This window comes from Schistocerca nitens, chromosome 2 (assembly GCF_023898315.1).
Source record: "Schistocerca nitens isolate TAMUIC-IGC-003100 chromosome 2, iqSchNite1.1, whole genome shotgun sequence".
NCBI classification, from domain to species: domain Eukaryota; kingdom Metazoa; phylum Arthropoda; class Insecta; order Orthoptera; family Acrididae; genus Schistocerca; species Schistocerca nitens.
In genome coordinates, this window is record NC_064615.1 from 1141312095 (window position 1) to 1141328219 (window position 16125).

Here is a 16125-nt window from a genome sequence, read left to right on the forward strand (position 1 = left end):
AAGGAGGAATAATGCATCGGATAAGCGATACACGGAACCCCAAAGAAAATCCTATCGTTTCCGTAGAAACGTATCTCGATTTAGAAGGACAATGCAGGGAATCCTGAGTATTTCATATGGACGCAAATTGTGTGTTAATTCGTCAATGTGAGGGAGCGAGAAATGCAGTAAAGGAGGAATAATGCATTGGAAAAGAGATACTTGGAACCCCAAAGAAAATCCTATCGTTTCCGTAGAAACGTATCTAGATTTAGAAGGATAATGCAGGGAATCCAGAGTATATCATATGGACGCAAATTGTGTGTTAATTCGTCAATGTGAGGGAGCGAGGGATGCAGTAAAGGAGGAATAATGCATCGGAAAAGAGATACTCGACTCCCAAAAGAAAATCCTATCGTTTCCGTAGAAACGTATCTCGTTTTAGAAAGATAATGCAGGGAAACCAGAGTATTTCATATGGACGCAAATGGTGTGTTATTTCGGCAATGTGAGGGAGCGAGTGATGCAGTAAAGGAGGAATAATGCATCGGAAAAGAGATACGCGGAACCCCAAAGAAAATCCTATCGTTTCCGTAGAAACGTATCTCGATTTAGAAGGACAATGCAGGGAATCCAGAGTATTTCATATGGACGCAAATTGTGTGTTAATTCGTCAATGTGAGGGAGCGTGGGATGCAGTAAAGGAGGAATAATGCATCGGAAAAGAGATACTCGGAACACCAAAGAAAGTCCTATCGTTTCCGTAGAAACGTATCTTGATTTAGAACGACAATGCAGGGAATCCAGAGTATTTCATATGGACGCAAATTGTGTGTTTATTCGTCAATGTGAGGGAGCGAGGGATGCAGTAAAGGAGGAATAATGCATCGGAAAAGAGATACTCGACTCCCAAAAGATAATCCTATCGTTTCCGTAGAAACGTATCTCAATATAGAAGGAAAATTCAGTGAATCCGGAGTATATCATATGGACGCAAATTGTGTGTTAATTCGTCAATGTGAGGGAGCGAGGGATGCAGTAAAGGAGGAATAGATGCAGTAAGGGAGGAATAATGCATCGGAAAAGAGATACTCGACCCCCAAAAGAAAATCCTATCATTTCCGTAGAAACGTATCTCGTTTTAGAAAGATAATGCAGGGAACACAGAGTATTTCATATGGACGCAAATTGTGTGTTAATTCGGCAATGTGAGGGAGCGAGGGATGCAGTAAAGGAGAAATAATGCATCGGAAAAGAGATACTCGGAACCCCAAAGAAAATCCTATTGTTTCCGTAGAAACGTATCTCGATTTAGAAGGAGAATGCTAGGAATCCAGAGTATTTCATATGGACGCAAATTGTGTGTTAATTCGTCTATGTGAGGGAGCGAGGGATGCAGTAAAGGAGGAATAATGCATCGGAAAAGAGATACTCGGAACCCCAAAGAAAATCCTATCGATTCCGTAGAAACGTATCTCGATTTAGAAGGAAAATGCAGGGAATCCAGAGTATTTCATATGGACGCAAATTGTGTGTTAATTCGTCAATGTGAGGGAGCGAGTGATGCAGGAAAGGAGGAATAATGCATCGGAAAAGAGATACTTGGAACCCCAAAGAAAATCCTATCGTTTCCGTAGAAACGTATCTCGATTTTAAAGGACAATGCAGGGAATCCAGAGTATTTCATATGGACGCAAATTGTGTGTTAATTCGTCAATGTGAGGAAGCGAGGGATGCAGTAAAGGAGGAATAATGCATCGGAAGAGATACGTGGAACCCCAAAGAAAATCCTATCGTTTCCGTAGAAACGTATCTCGATTTAGAAGGAAAATGCAGGGAATCCAGAGTATTTCATATGGACGCAAATTGTGTGTTAATTCGTCAATGTGAGGAAGCGAGGGATGCAGTAAAGGAGGAATAATGCATCGGAAAAGAGATACGCGGAACCCCAAAGAAAATCCTATCGTTTCCGTAGAAACGTATCTCGATTTAGAAGGACAATGCAGGGAATCCAGAGTATTCCATATGGACGCAAATTGTGTGTTAATTCGTCAATGTGAGGGAGCGAGGGATGCAGTAAAGGAGGAATAATGCATCGGATAAGCGATACACGGAACCGCAAAGAAAATCCTATCGTTTCCGTAGAAACGTATCTCGATTTAGAAGGACAATGCAGGGAATCCAGAGTATTTCATATGGACGCAAATTGTGTGTTAATTCGTCAATGTGAGGGAGCGAGAAATGCAGTAAAGGAGGAATAATGCATAGGAAAAGAGATACTCGGAACCCCAAAGAAAATCCTATCGTTTCCGTAGAAACGTATCTCGATTTAGAAGGATAATGCAGGGAATCCAGAGTATATCATATGGACGCAAATTGTGTGTTAATTCGTCAATGTGAGGGAGCGAGGGATGCAGTAAAGGAGGAATAATGCATCGGAAAAGAGATACTCGACTCCCAAAAGAAAATCCTATCGTTTCCGTAGAAACGAATCTCGTTTTAGAAAGGTAATGCAGGGAAACCAGAGTATTTCATATGGACGCTAATTGTGTGTTAATTCGGCAATGTGAGGGAGCGAGGGATGCAGTAAAGGTGGAATAATGCATCGGAAAAGAGATACTCGGAATCCCAAAGAAAATCCTATCGTTTCCGTAGAAACGAATCCCGATTTAGAAGGACAATGCAGGGAATCCAGAGTATTTCATATGGACGCAAATTGTGTGTTAATTCGGCAATGTGAGGGAGCGAGGGATGCAGTAAAGGAGGAATAATGCATCGGAAAAGAGATTCTCGGAACCCCAAAGGAAATCCTATAGTTTCCGTAGAAACGTATCTCGATTTAGAAGGACAATGCATGAATACAGAGTATTTCATATGGACGCAAATTGTGTGTTAAATCGTCAATGTGAGGGAACGGGGGATGCAGTAAAGGAGGAATAATGCATCGGAAAAGAGATACGCGGAACCCCAAAGAAAATCGTATCGTTTCCGTAGAAACGTATCTCGATTTAGAAGGACAATGCAGGGAATCCAGAGTAATTCATATGGACGCAAATTGTGTGTTAATTCGTCAATGTGAGGAAGCGAGGGATGCAGTAAAGGAGGAATAATGCATCGGAAAAGAGATACGCGGAACCCCAAAGAAAATCCTATCGTTTCCATAGAAACGTATCTCGATTTAGAAGGACAATGCAGGGAATCCAGAGTATTCCATATGGACGCAAATTGTGTGTTAATTCGTCAATGTGAGGGAGCGAGGGATGCAGTAAAGGAGGAATAATGCATCGGATCAGCGATACACGGAACCCCAAAGAAAATCCTATCGTTTCCGTAGAAACGTATCTCGATTTAGAAGGACAATGCAGGGAATCCAGAGTATTTCATATGGACGCAAATTGTGTGTTAATTCGTCAATGTGAGGGAGCGAGAAATGCAGTAAAGGAGGAATAATGCATTGGAAAAGAGATACTCGGAACCCCAAAGAAAATCCTATCGTTTCCGTAGAAACGTATCTTGATTTAGAAGGACAATGCAGGGAATCCAGAGTATTTCATATGGACGCAAATTGTGTGTTAATTCGTCAATGTGAGGGAGCGAGAAATGCAGTAAAGGAGGAATAATGCATTGGAAAAGAGATACTCGGAACCCCAAAGAAAATCCTATCGTTTCCGTAGAAACGTATCTCGATTTAGAAGGATAATGCAGGGAATCCAGAGTATATCATATGGACGCAAATTGTGTGTTAATTCGTCAATGTGAGGGAGCGAGGGATGCAGTAAAGGAGGAATAATGCATCGGAAAAGAGATACTCGACTCCCAAAAGAAAATCCTATCGTTTCCGTAGAAACGAATCTCGTTTTAATAAGGTAATGCAGGGAAACCAGAGTATTTCATATGGACGCAAATTGTGTGTTAATTCGGCAATGTGAGGGAGCGAGGGATGCAGTAAAGGAGGAATAATGCATCGGAAAAGAGATACCCGGAATCCCAAAGAAAATCCTATCGTTTCCGTAGAAACGAATCCCGATTTAGAAGGACAATGCAGGGAATGCAGAGTATTTCATATGGACGCAAATTGTGTGTTAATTCGTCCATGTGAGGGAGCGAGAAATGCAGTAAAGGAGGAATAATGCATCGGAAAAGAGATACTCGGAACCCCAAAGAAAATCCTATCGTTTCCGTAGAAACGTATCTCAATATAGAAGGACAATTCAGTGAATCCGGAGTATATCATATGGACGCAAATTGTGTGTTAATTCGTCAATGTGAGGGAGCGAGGGATGCAGTAAAGGAGGAATAGATGCAATAAAGGAGGAATAATGCATCGGAAAAGAGATACTCAACTCCCAAAAGAAAATCTTATCGTTTCCGTAGAAACGTATCTCGTTTTAGAAAGATAATGCTGGGAACCCAGAGTATTTCATATGGACGCAAATTGTGTGTTAATTCGGCAATGTGAGGGAGCGAGGGATGCAGTAAAGGAGGAATAATGCATCGGAAAAGAGATACGCGGAACCCCAAAGAAAATCCTATCGTTTCCGTAGAAACGTATCTCGATTTAGAAGGACAATGCTAGGAATCCAGAGTATTTCATTGGACGCAAATTGTGTGTTAATTCGTCTATGTGAGGGAGCGAGGGATGCAGTAAAGGAGGAATAATGCATCGGAAAAGAGATACTCGGAACACCAAAGAAAATCCTATCGATTCCGTAGGAACGTATCTCGATTTAGAAGGAAAATGCATGGAATCCGGAGTATTTCATATGGACGCAAATTGTGTGTTAATTCGTCAATGTGAGGGAGCGAGTGATGCAGGAAAGGAGGAATAATGCATCGGAAAAGAGATACTCGGAACCCCAAAGAAAATCCTATCGTTTCCGTAGAAACGTATCTCGATTTAGAAGGACAATGCAGGGAATCCAGAGTAATTCATATGGACGCAAATTGTGTGTTAATTCGTCAATGTGAGGAAGCGAGGGATGCAGTAAAGGAGGAATAATGCATCAGAAAAGAGATACGCGGAACCCCAAAGGAAATCCTATCGTTTCCGTAGAAACGTATCTCGATTTAGAAGGACAATGCAGGGAATCCAGAGTATTTCATATGGACGCAAATTGTGTGTTAATTCGTCAATGTGAGGGAGCGAGAAATGCAGTAAAGTAGGAATAATGCATTGGAAAAGAGATACTCGGAACCCCAAAGAAAATCCTATCGTTTCCGTAGAAACGTATCTTGATTTAGAAGGACAATGCAGGGAATCCAGAGTAATTCATATGGACGCAAATTGTGTGTTAATTCGACAATGTGTGGAAGCGAGGGATGCAGTAAAGGAGGAATAATGCATCGGAAAAGAGATACGCGGAACCCCAAAGAAAATCCTATCGTTTCCGTAGAAACGTATCTCGATTTAGAAGGACAATGCAGGGAATCCAGAGTATTCCATATGGACGCAAATTGTGTGCTAATTCGTCAATGTGAGGGAGCGAGGGATGCAGTAAAGGAGGAATAATGCATCGGATAAGCGATACACGGAACCCCAAAGAAAATCCTATCGTTTCCGTAGAAACGTATCTCGATTTAGAAGGACAATGCAGGGAATCCAGAGTATTTCATATGGACGCAAATTGTGTGTTATTTCGGCAATGTGAGGGAGCGAGGGATGCAGTAAAGGAGGAATAATGCATCGGAAAAGAGATACGCGGAACCCCAAAGAAAATCCTATCGCTTCCGTAGAAACGTATCTCGATTTAGAAGGACAATGCAGGGAATCCAGAGTATTTCATATGGACGCAAATTGTGTGTTAATTCGTCAATGTGAGGGAGCGAGGGATGCAGTAAAGGAGGAATAATGCATCGGAAAAGAGATACTCGGAACCCCAAAGAAAATCCTATCGTTTCCGTAGAAACGTATCTTGATTTAGAAGGACAATGCAGGGAATCCAGAGTATTTCATATTTACGCAAATTGTGTGTTTATTCGTCAATGTGAGGGAGCGAGGGATGCAGTAAAGGAGGAATAATGCATCGGAAAAGAGATACTCGGAACCCCAAAAAAAATCCTATCGTTTCCGTAGAAACGTATCTCGATTTAGAAGGACAATGCAGGGAATCCAGAGTATTTCATATGGACGCAAATTGTGTGTTAATTCGTCAATGTGAGGGAGCGAGGGATGCAGTAAAGGAGGAATAATGCATCGGAAAAGAGATACTCGACTCCCAAAAGGTAATCCTATCGTTTCCGTAGAAACGTATCTCGTTTTAGAAAGATAATGCAGGGAACCCAGAGTATTTCATATGGATGCAAATTGTGTGTTAATTCGGCAATGTGAGGGACCGAGGGATGCAGTAAAGGAGGAATAATGCATCGGAAAAGAGATACTCGGAACCCCAAAGAAAATCCTATCGTTTCCGTAGAAACGAATCCCGATTTAGAAGGACAATGCAGGGAATCCAGAGTATTTCATATGGACGCAAAATTTGTGTTAATTCGTCAATGTGAGGGAACGAGGGATGCAGTAAAGGAGGAATAATGCATCGGAAAAGAAATACTTGGAACCCCATAGAAAATCCTATCGTTTCCGTAGAAACGTATCTCGATTTAGAAGGAAAATGCAGGGAATCCAGAGTATTTCATATGGACGCAAATTGTGTGTTAATTCGTCAATGTGAGAGAGCGAGTGATGCAGGAAAGGAGGAATAATGCATCGGAAAAGAGATACTTGGAACCCCAAAGAAAATCCTATCGTTTCCGTAGAAACGTATCTCGATTTTAAAGGACAATGCAGGGAATCCAGAGTATTTCATATGGACGCAAATTGTGTGTTAATTCGTCAATGTGAGGAAGCGAGGGATGCAGTAAAGGAGGAATAATGCATCGGAAGAGATACGCGGAACCCCAAAGAAAATCCTATCGTTTCCGTAGAAACGTATCTCGATTTAGAAGGACAATGCAGGGAATCCAGGGTATTTCATATGGACGCAAATTGTGTGTTAATTCGTCAATGTGAGGGAGCGAGGGATGCAGTAAAGGAGGAATAATGCATCGGATAAGCGATACACGGAACCCCAAAGAAAATCCTATCGTTTCCGTAGAAACGTATCTCGATTTAGAAGGACAATGCAGGGAATCCAGAGTATTTCATATGGACGCAAATTGTGTGTTAATTCGTCAATGTGAGGGAGCGAGAAATGCAGTAAAGGAGGAATAATGCATTGGAAAAGAGATACTCGGAACCCCAAAGAAAATCCTATCGTTTCCGTAGAAACGTATCTTGATTTAGAAGGACAATGCAGGGAATCCAGAGTAATTCATATGGACGCAAATTGTGTGTTAATTCGTCAATGTGAGGAAGCGAGGGATGCAGTAAAGGAGGAATAATGCATCGGAAAAGAGATACGCGGAACCCCAAAGAAAATCCTATCGTTTCCGTAGAAACGTATCTCGATTTAGAAGGACAATGCAGGGAATCCAGAGTATTCCATATGGACGCAAATTGTGTGTTAATTCGTCAATGTGAGGGAGCGAGGGATGCAGTAAAGGAGGAATAATGCATCGGATAAGCGATACACGGAACCGCAAAGAAAATCCTATCGTTTCCGTAGAAACGTATCTCGATTTAGAAGGACAATGCAGGGAATCCAGAGTATTTCATATGGACGCAAATTGTGTGTTAATTCGTCAATGTGAGGGAGCGAGAAATGCAGTAAAGGAGGAATAATGCATAGGAAAAGAGATACTCGGAACCCCAAAGAAAATCCTATCGTTTCCGTAGAAACGTATCTCGATTTAGAAGGATAATGCAGGGAATCCAGAGTATATCATATGGACGCAAATTGTGTGTTAATTCGTCAATGTGAGGGAGCGAGGGATGCAGTAAAGGAGGAATAATGCATCGGAAAAGAGATACTCGACTCCCAAAAGAAAATCCTATCGTTTCCGTAGAAACGAATCTCGTTTTAGAAAGGTAATGCAGGGAAACCAGAGTATTTCATATGGACGCAAATTGTGTGTTAATTCGGCAATGTGAGGGAGCGAGGGATGCAGTAAAGGAGGAATAATGCATCGGAAAAGAGATACTCGGAATCCCAAAGAAAATCCTATCGTTTCCGTAGAAACGAATCCCGATTTAGAAGGACAATGCAGGGAATCCAGAGTATTTCATATGGACGCAAATTGTGTGTTAATTCGGCAATGTGAGGGAGCGAGGGATGCAGTAAAGGAGGAATAATGCATCGGAAAAGAGATTCTCGGAACCCCAAAGGAAATCCTATCGTTTCCGTAGAAACGTATCTCGATTTAGAAGGACAATGCATGAATACAGAGTATTTCATATGGACGCAAATTGTGTGTTAAATCGTCAATGTGAGGGAGCGGGGGATGCAGTAAAGGAGGAATAATGCATCGGAAAAGAGATACGCGGAACCCCAAAGAAAATCGTATCGTTTCCGTAGAAACGTATCTCGATTTAGAAGGACAATGCAGGGAATCCAGAGTATTCCATATGGACGCAAATTGTGTGTTAATTCGTCAATGTGAGGGAGCGAGGGATGCAGTAAAGGAGGAATAATGCATCGGATCAGCGATACACGGAACCCCAAAGAAAATCCTATCGTTTCCGTAGAAACGTATCTCGATTTAGAAGGACAATGCAGGGAATCCAGAGTATTTCATATGGACGCAAATTGTGTGTTAATTCGTCAATGTGAGGGAGCGAGAAATGCAGTAAAGGAGGAATAATGCATTGGAAAAGAGATACTCGGAACCCCAAAGAAAATCCTATCGTTTCCGTAGAAACGTATCTTGATTTAGAAGGACAATGCAGGGAATCCAGAGTAATTCATATGGACGCAAATTGTGTGTTAATTCGTCAATGTGAGGAAGCGAGGGATGCAGTAAAGGAGGCATAATGCATCGGAAAAGAGATACGCGGAACCCCAAAGAAAATCCTATCGTTTCCCTAGAAACGTATCTCGATTTAGAAGGACAATGCAGGGAATCCAGAGTATTCCATATGGACGCAAATTGTGTGTTAATTCGTCAATGTGAGGGAGCGAGGAATGCAGTAAAGGAGGAATAATGCATCGGATAAGCGATACACGGAACCCCAAAGAAAATCCTATCGTTTCCGTAGAAACGTATCTCGATTTAGAAGGACAATGCAGGGAATCCAGAGTATTTCATATGGACGCAAATTGTGTGTTAATTCGTCAATGTGAGGGAGCGAGAAATGCAGTAAAGGAGGAATAATGCATTGGAAAAGAGATACTCGGAACCCCAAAGAAAATCCTATCGTTTCCGTAGAAACGTATCTCGATTTAGAAGGATAATGCAGGGAATCCAGAGTATATCATATGGACGCAAATTGTGTGTTAATTCGTCAATGTGAGGGAGCGAGGGATGCAGTAAAGGAGGAATAATGCATCGGAAAAGAGATACTCGACTCCCAAAAGAAAATCCTATCGTTTCCGTAGAAACGAATCTCGTTTTAGAAAGGTAATGCAGGGAAACCAGAGTATTTCATATGGACGCAAATTGTGTGTTAATTCGGCAATGTGAGGGAGCGAGGGATGCAGTAAAGGAGGAATAATGCATCGGAAAAGAGATACCCGGAATCCCAAAGAAGATCCTATCGTTTCCGTAGAAACGAATCCCGATTTAGAAGGACAATGCAGGGAATGCAGAGTATTTCATATGGACGCAAATTGTGTGTTAATTCGTCCATGTGAGGGAGCGAGAAATGCAGTAAAGGAGGAATAATGCATCGGAAAAGAAATACTTGGAACCCCAAAGAAAATCCTATCATTTCAGTAGAAACGTATCTCGATTTAGAAGGACAATGCAGGGAATCCAGAGTATTTCATATGGACGCAAATTGTGTGTTAATTCGTCAATGTGAGTTAGCGAGGGATGCAGTAAAGGAGGAATAATGCATCGGAAAAGAGATACTCGGAACCCCAAAGAAAATCCTATCGTTCCCGTAGAAACGTATCTCGATTTAGAAGGACAATGCAGGGAATCCAGAGTATTTCATATGGACGCAAATTGTGTGGTAATTCGTCAGTGTGAGGGAGCGAGGGATGCAGTAAAGGAGGAATAATGCATCGGAAAAGAGATACTCGGAACCCCAAAGAAAATCCTATCGTTTCCGTAGAAACGTATCTCGATTTAGAAGGACAATGCAGGGAATCCAGAGTATTTCATATGGACGCAAATTGTGTGTTATTTCGGCAATGTGAGGGAGCGAGGGATGCAGTAAAGGAGGAATAATGCATCGGAAAAGAGATACGCGGAACCCCAAAGAAAATCCTATCGTTTCCGTAGAAACGTATCTCGATTTAGAAGGACAATGCAGGGAATCCAGAGTATTTCATATGGACGCAAATTGTGTGTTAATTCGTCAATGTGAGGGAGCGAGGGATGCAGTAAAGGAGGAATAATGCATCGGAAAAGAGATACTCGGAACACCAAAGAAAATCCTATCGTTTCCGTAGAAACGTATCTTGATTTAGAAGGACAATGCAGGGAATCCAGAGTATTTCATATGGACGCAAATTGTGTGTTTATTCGTCAATGTGAGGGAGCGAGGGATGCAGTAAAGGAGGAATAATGCATCGGAAAAGAGATACTCGGAACCCCAAAAAAAATCCTATCGTTTCCGTAGAAACGTATCTCGATTTAGAAGGACAATGCAGGGAATCCAGAGTATTTCATATGGACGCAAATTGTGTGTTAATTCGTCAATGTGAGGGAGCGAGGGATGCAGTAAAGGAGGAATAATGCATCGGAAAAGAGATACTCGACTCCCAAAAGGTAATCCTATCGTTTCCGTAGAAACGTATCTCGTTTTAGAAAGATAATGCAGGGAACCCAGAGTATTTCATATGGATGCAAATTGTGTGTTAATTCGGCAATGTGAGGGAGCGAGGGATGCAGTAAAGGAGGAATAATGCATCGGAAAAGAGATACTCGGAACCCCAAAGAAAATCCTATCGTTTCCGTAGAAACGAATCCCGATTTAGAAGGACAATGCAGGGAATCCAGAGTATTTCATATGGACGCAAAATTTGTGTTAATTCGTCAATGTGAGGGAACGAGGGATGCAGTAAAGGAGGAATAATGCATCGGAAAAGAAATACTTGGAACCCCATAGAAAATCCTATCGTTTCCGTAGAAACGTATCTCGATTTAGAAGGAAAATGCAGGGAATCCAGAGTATTTCATATGGACGCAAATTGTGTGTTAATTCGTCAATGTGAGGGAGCGAGTGATGCAGGAAAGGAGGAATAATGAATCGGAAAAGAGATACTTGGAACCCCAAAGAAAATCCTATCGTTTCCGTAGAAACGTATCTCGATTTTAAAGGACAATGCAGGGAATCCAGAGTATTTCATATGGACGCAAATTGTGTGTTAATTCGTCAATGTGAGGGAGCGAGGGATGCAGTAAAGGAGGAATAATGCATCGGAAGAGATACGCGGAACCCCAAAGAAAATCCTATCGTTTCCGTAGAAACGTATCTCGATTTAGAAGGACAATGCAGGGAATCCAGGGTATTTCATATGGACGCAAATTGTGTGTTAATTCGTCAATGTGAGGGAGCGAGGGATGCAGTAAAGGAGGAATAATGCATCGGATAAGCGATACACGGAACCCCAAAGAAAATCCTATCGTTTCCGTAGAAACGTATCTCGATTTGGAAGGACAATGCAGGGAATCCAGAGTATTTCATATGGACGCAAATTGTGTGTTAATTCGTCAATGTGAGGGAGCGAGAAATGCAGTAAAGGAGGAATAATGCATTGGAAAAGAGATACTCGGAACCCCAAAGAAAATCCTATCGTTTCCGTAGAAACGTATCTTGATTTAGAAGGACAATGCAGGGAATCCAGAGTAATTCATATGGACGCAAATTGTGTGTTAATTCGTCAATGTGAGGAAGCGAGGGATGCAGTAAAGGAGGAATAATGCATCGGAAAAGAGATACGCGGAACCCCAAAGAAAATCCTATCGTTTCCGTAGAAACGTATCTCGATTTAGAAGGACAATGCAGGGAATCCAGAGTATTCCATATGGACGCAAATTGTGTGTTAATTCGTCAATGTGAGGGAGCGAGGGATGCAGTAAAGGAGGAATAATGCATCGGATAAGCGATACACGGAACCGCAAAGAAAATCCTATCGTTTCCGTAGAAACGTATCTCGATTTAGAAGGACAATGCAGGGAATCCAGAGTATTTCATATGGACGCAAATTGTGTGTTAATTCGTCAATGTGAGGGAGCGAGAAATGCAGTAAAGGAGGAATAATGCATAGGAAAAGAGATACTCGGAACCCCAAAGAAAATCCTATCGTTTCCGTAGAAACGTATCTCGATTTAGAAGGATAATGCAGGGAATCCAGAGTATATCATATGGACGCAAATTGTGTGTTAATTCGTCAATGTGAGGGAGCGAGGGATGCAGTAAAGGAGGAATAATGCATCGGAAAAGAGATACTCGACTCCCAAAAGAAAATCCTATCGTTTCCGTAGAAACGAATCTCGTTTTAGAAAGGTAATGCAGGGAAACCAGAGTATTTAATATGGACGCAAATTGTGTGTTAATTCGGCAATGTGAGGGAGCGAGGGATGCAGTAAAGGAGGAATAATGCATCGGAAAAGAGATACTCGGAATCCCAAAGAAAATCCTATCGTTTCCGTAGAAACGAATCCCGATTTAGAAGGACAATGCAGGGAATCCAGAGTATTTCATATGGACGCAAATTGTGTGTTAATTCGGCAATGTGAGGGAGCGAGGGATGCAGTAAAGGAGGAATAATGCATCGGAAAAGAGATTCTCGGAACCCCAAAGGAAATCCTATCTTTTCCGTAGAAACGTATCTCGATTTAGAAGGACAATGCATGAATACAGAGTATTTCATATGGACGCAAATTGTGTGTTAAATCGTCAATGTGAGGGAGCGGGGGATGCAGTAAAGGAGGAATAATGCATCGGAAAAGAGATACGCGGAACCCCAAAGAAAATCGTATCGTTTCCGTAGAAACGTATCTCGATTTAGAAGGACAATGCAGGGAATCCAGAGTATTCCATATGGACGCAAATTGTGTGTTAATTCGTCAATGTGAGGGAGCGAGGGATGCAGTAAAGGAGGAATAATGCATCGGATCAGCGATACACGGAACCCCAAAGAAAATCCTATCGTTTCCGTAGAAACGTATCTCGATTTAGAAGGACAATGCAGGGAATCCAGAGTATTTCATATGGACGCAAATTGTGTGTTAATTCGTCAATGTGAGGGAGCGAGAAATGCAGTAAAGGAGGAATAATGCATTGGAAAAGAGATACTCGGAACCCCAAAGAAAATCCTATCATTTCCGTAGAAACGTATCTTGATTTAGAAGGACAATGCAGGGAATCCAGAGTAATTCATATGGACGCAAATTGTGTGTTAATTCGTCAATGTGAGGAAGCGAGGGATGCAGTAAAGGAGGCATAATGCATCGGAAAAGAGATACGCGGAACCCCAAAGAAAATCCTATCGTTTCCCTAGAAACGTATCTCGATTTAGAAGGACAATGCAGGGAATCCAGATTATTCCATATGGACGCAAATTGTGTGTTAATTCGTCAATGTGAGGGAGCGAGGAATGCAGTAAAGGAGGAATAATGCATCGGATAAGCGATACACGGAACCCCAAAGAAAATCCTATCGTTTCCGTAGAAACGTATCTCGATTTAGAAGGACAATGCAGGGAATCCAGAGTATTTCATATGGACGCAAATTGTGTGTTAATTCGTCAATGTGAGGGAGCGAGAAATGCAGTAAAGGAGGAATAATGCATTGGAAAAGAGATACTCGGAACCCCAAAGAAAATCCTATCGTTTCCGTAGAAACGTATCTCGATTTAGAAGGATAATGCAGGGAATCCAGAGTATATCATATGGACGCAAATTGTGTGTTAATTCGTCAATGTGAGGGAGCGAGGGATGCAGTAAAGGAGGAATAATGCATCGGAAAAGAGATACTCGACTCCCAAAAGAAAATCCTATCGTTTCCGTAGAAACGAATCTCGTTTTAGAAAGGTAATGCAGGGAAACCAGAGTATTTCATATGGACGCAAATTGTGTGTTAATTCGGCAATGTGAGAGAGCGAGGGATGCAGTAAAGGAGGAATAATGCATCGGAAAAGAGATACCCGGAATCCCAAAGAAAATCCTATCGTTTCCGTAGAAACGAATCCCGATTTAGAAGGACAATGCAGGGAATGCAGAGTATTTCATATGGACGCAAATTGTGTGTTAATTCGTCCATGTGAGGGAGCGAGAAATGCAGTAAAGGAGGAATAATGCATCGGAAAAGAAAAACTTGGAACCCCAAAGAAAATCCTATCATTTCAGTAGAAACGTATCTCGATTTAGAAGGACAATGCAGGGAATCCAGAGTATTTCATGTGGACGCAAATTGTGTGTTAATTCGTCAATGTGAGTTAGCGAGGGATGCAGTAAAGGAGGAATAATGCATCGGAAAAGAGATACTCGGAACCCCAAAGAAAATCCTATCGTTTCCGTAGAAACGTATCTCGATTTAGAAGGACAATGCAGGGAATCCAGAGTATTTCATATGGACGCAAATTGTGTGTTAATTCGTCAGTGTGAGGGAGCGAGGGATGCAGTAAAGGAGGAATAATGCATCGGAAAAGAGATACTCGGAACCCCAAAGAAAATCCTATCGTTTCCGTAGAAACGTATCTCAATATAGAAGGACAATTCAGTGAATCCGGAGTATATCATATGGACGCAAATTGTGTGTTAATTCGTCAATGTGAGGGAGCGAGGAATGCAGTAAAGGAGGAATAATGCATCGGATAAGCGATACACGGAACCCCAAAGAAAATCCTATTGTTTCCGTGGAAACGTATCTCGATTTAGAAGGACAATGCAGGGAATCCAGAGTATTTCATATGGACGCAAATTGTGTGTTAATTCGTCAATGTGAGGGAGCTAAAAATGCAGTAAAGGAGGAATAATGCATTGGAAAAGAGATACTCGGAACCCCAAAGAAAATCCTATCGTTTCCGTAGAAACGTATCTCGATTTAGAAGGATAATGCAGGGAATCCAGAGTATATCATATGGACGCAAATTGTGTGTTAATTCGTCAATGTGAGGGAGCGAGGGATGCAGTAAAGGAGGAATAATGCATCGGAAAAGAGATACTCGACTCCCAAAAGAAAATCCTATCGTTTCCGTAGAAACGAATCTCGTTTTAGAAAGGTAATGCAGGGAAACCAGAGTATTTCATATGGACGCAAATTGTGTGTTAATTCGGCAATGTGAGGGAGCGAGGGATGCAGTAAAGGAGGAATAATGCATCGGAAAAGAGATACCCGGAATCCCAAAGAAAATCCTATCGTTTCCGTAGAAACGAATCCCGATTTAGAAGGACAATGCAGGGAATGCAGAGTATTTCATATGGACGCAAATTGTGTGTTAATTCGTCCATGTGAGGGAGCGAGAAATGCAGTAAAGGAGGAATAATGCATCGGAAAAGAAATACTTGGAACCCCAAAGAAAATCCTATCATTTCAGTAGAAACGTATCTCGATTTAGAAGGACAATGCAGGGAATCCAGAGTATTTCATATGGACGCAAATTGTGTGTTAATTCGTCAATGTGAGTTAGCGAGGGATGCAGTAAAGGAGGAATAATGCATCGGAAAAGAGATACTCGGAACCCCAAAGAAAATCCTATCGTTTCCGTAGAAACGTATCTCGATTTAGAAGGACAATGCAGGGAATCCAGAGTATTTCATATGGACGCAAATTGTGTGTTAATTCGTCAGTGTGAGGGAGCGAGGGATGCAGTAAAGGAGGAATAATGCATCGGAAAAGAGATACTCGGAACCCCAAAGAAAATCCTATCGTTTCCGTAGAAACGTATCTCAATATAGAAGGACAATTCAGTGAATCCGGAGTATATCATATGGACGCAAATTGTGTGTTAATTCGTCAATGTGAGGGAGCGAGGGATGCAGTAAAGGAGGAATAGATGCAGTAAAGGAGGAATAATGCATCGGAAAAGAGATACTCAACTCCCAAAAGAAAATCTTATCGTTTCCGTAGAAACGTATCTCGTTTTAGAAAGATAATGC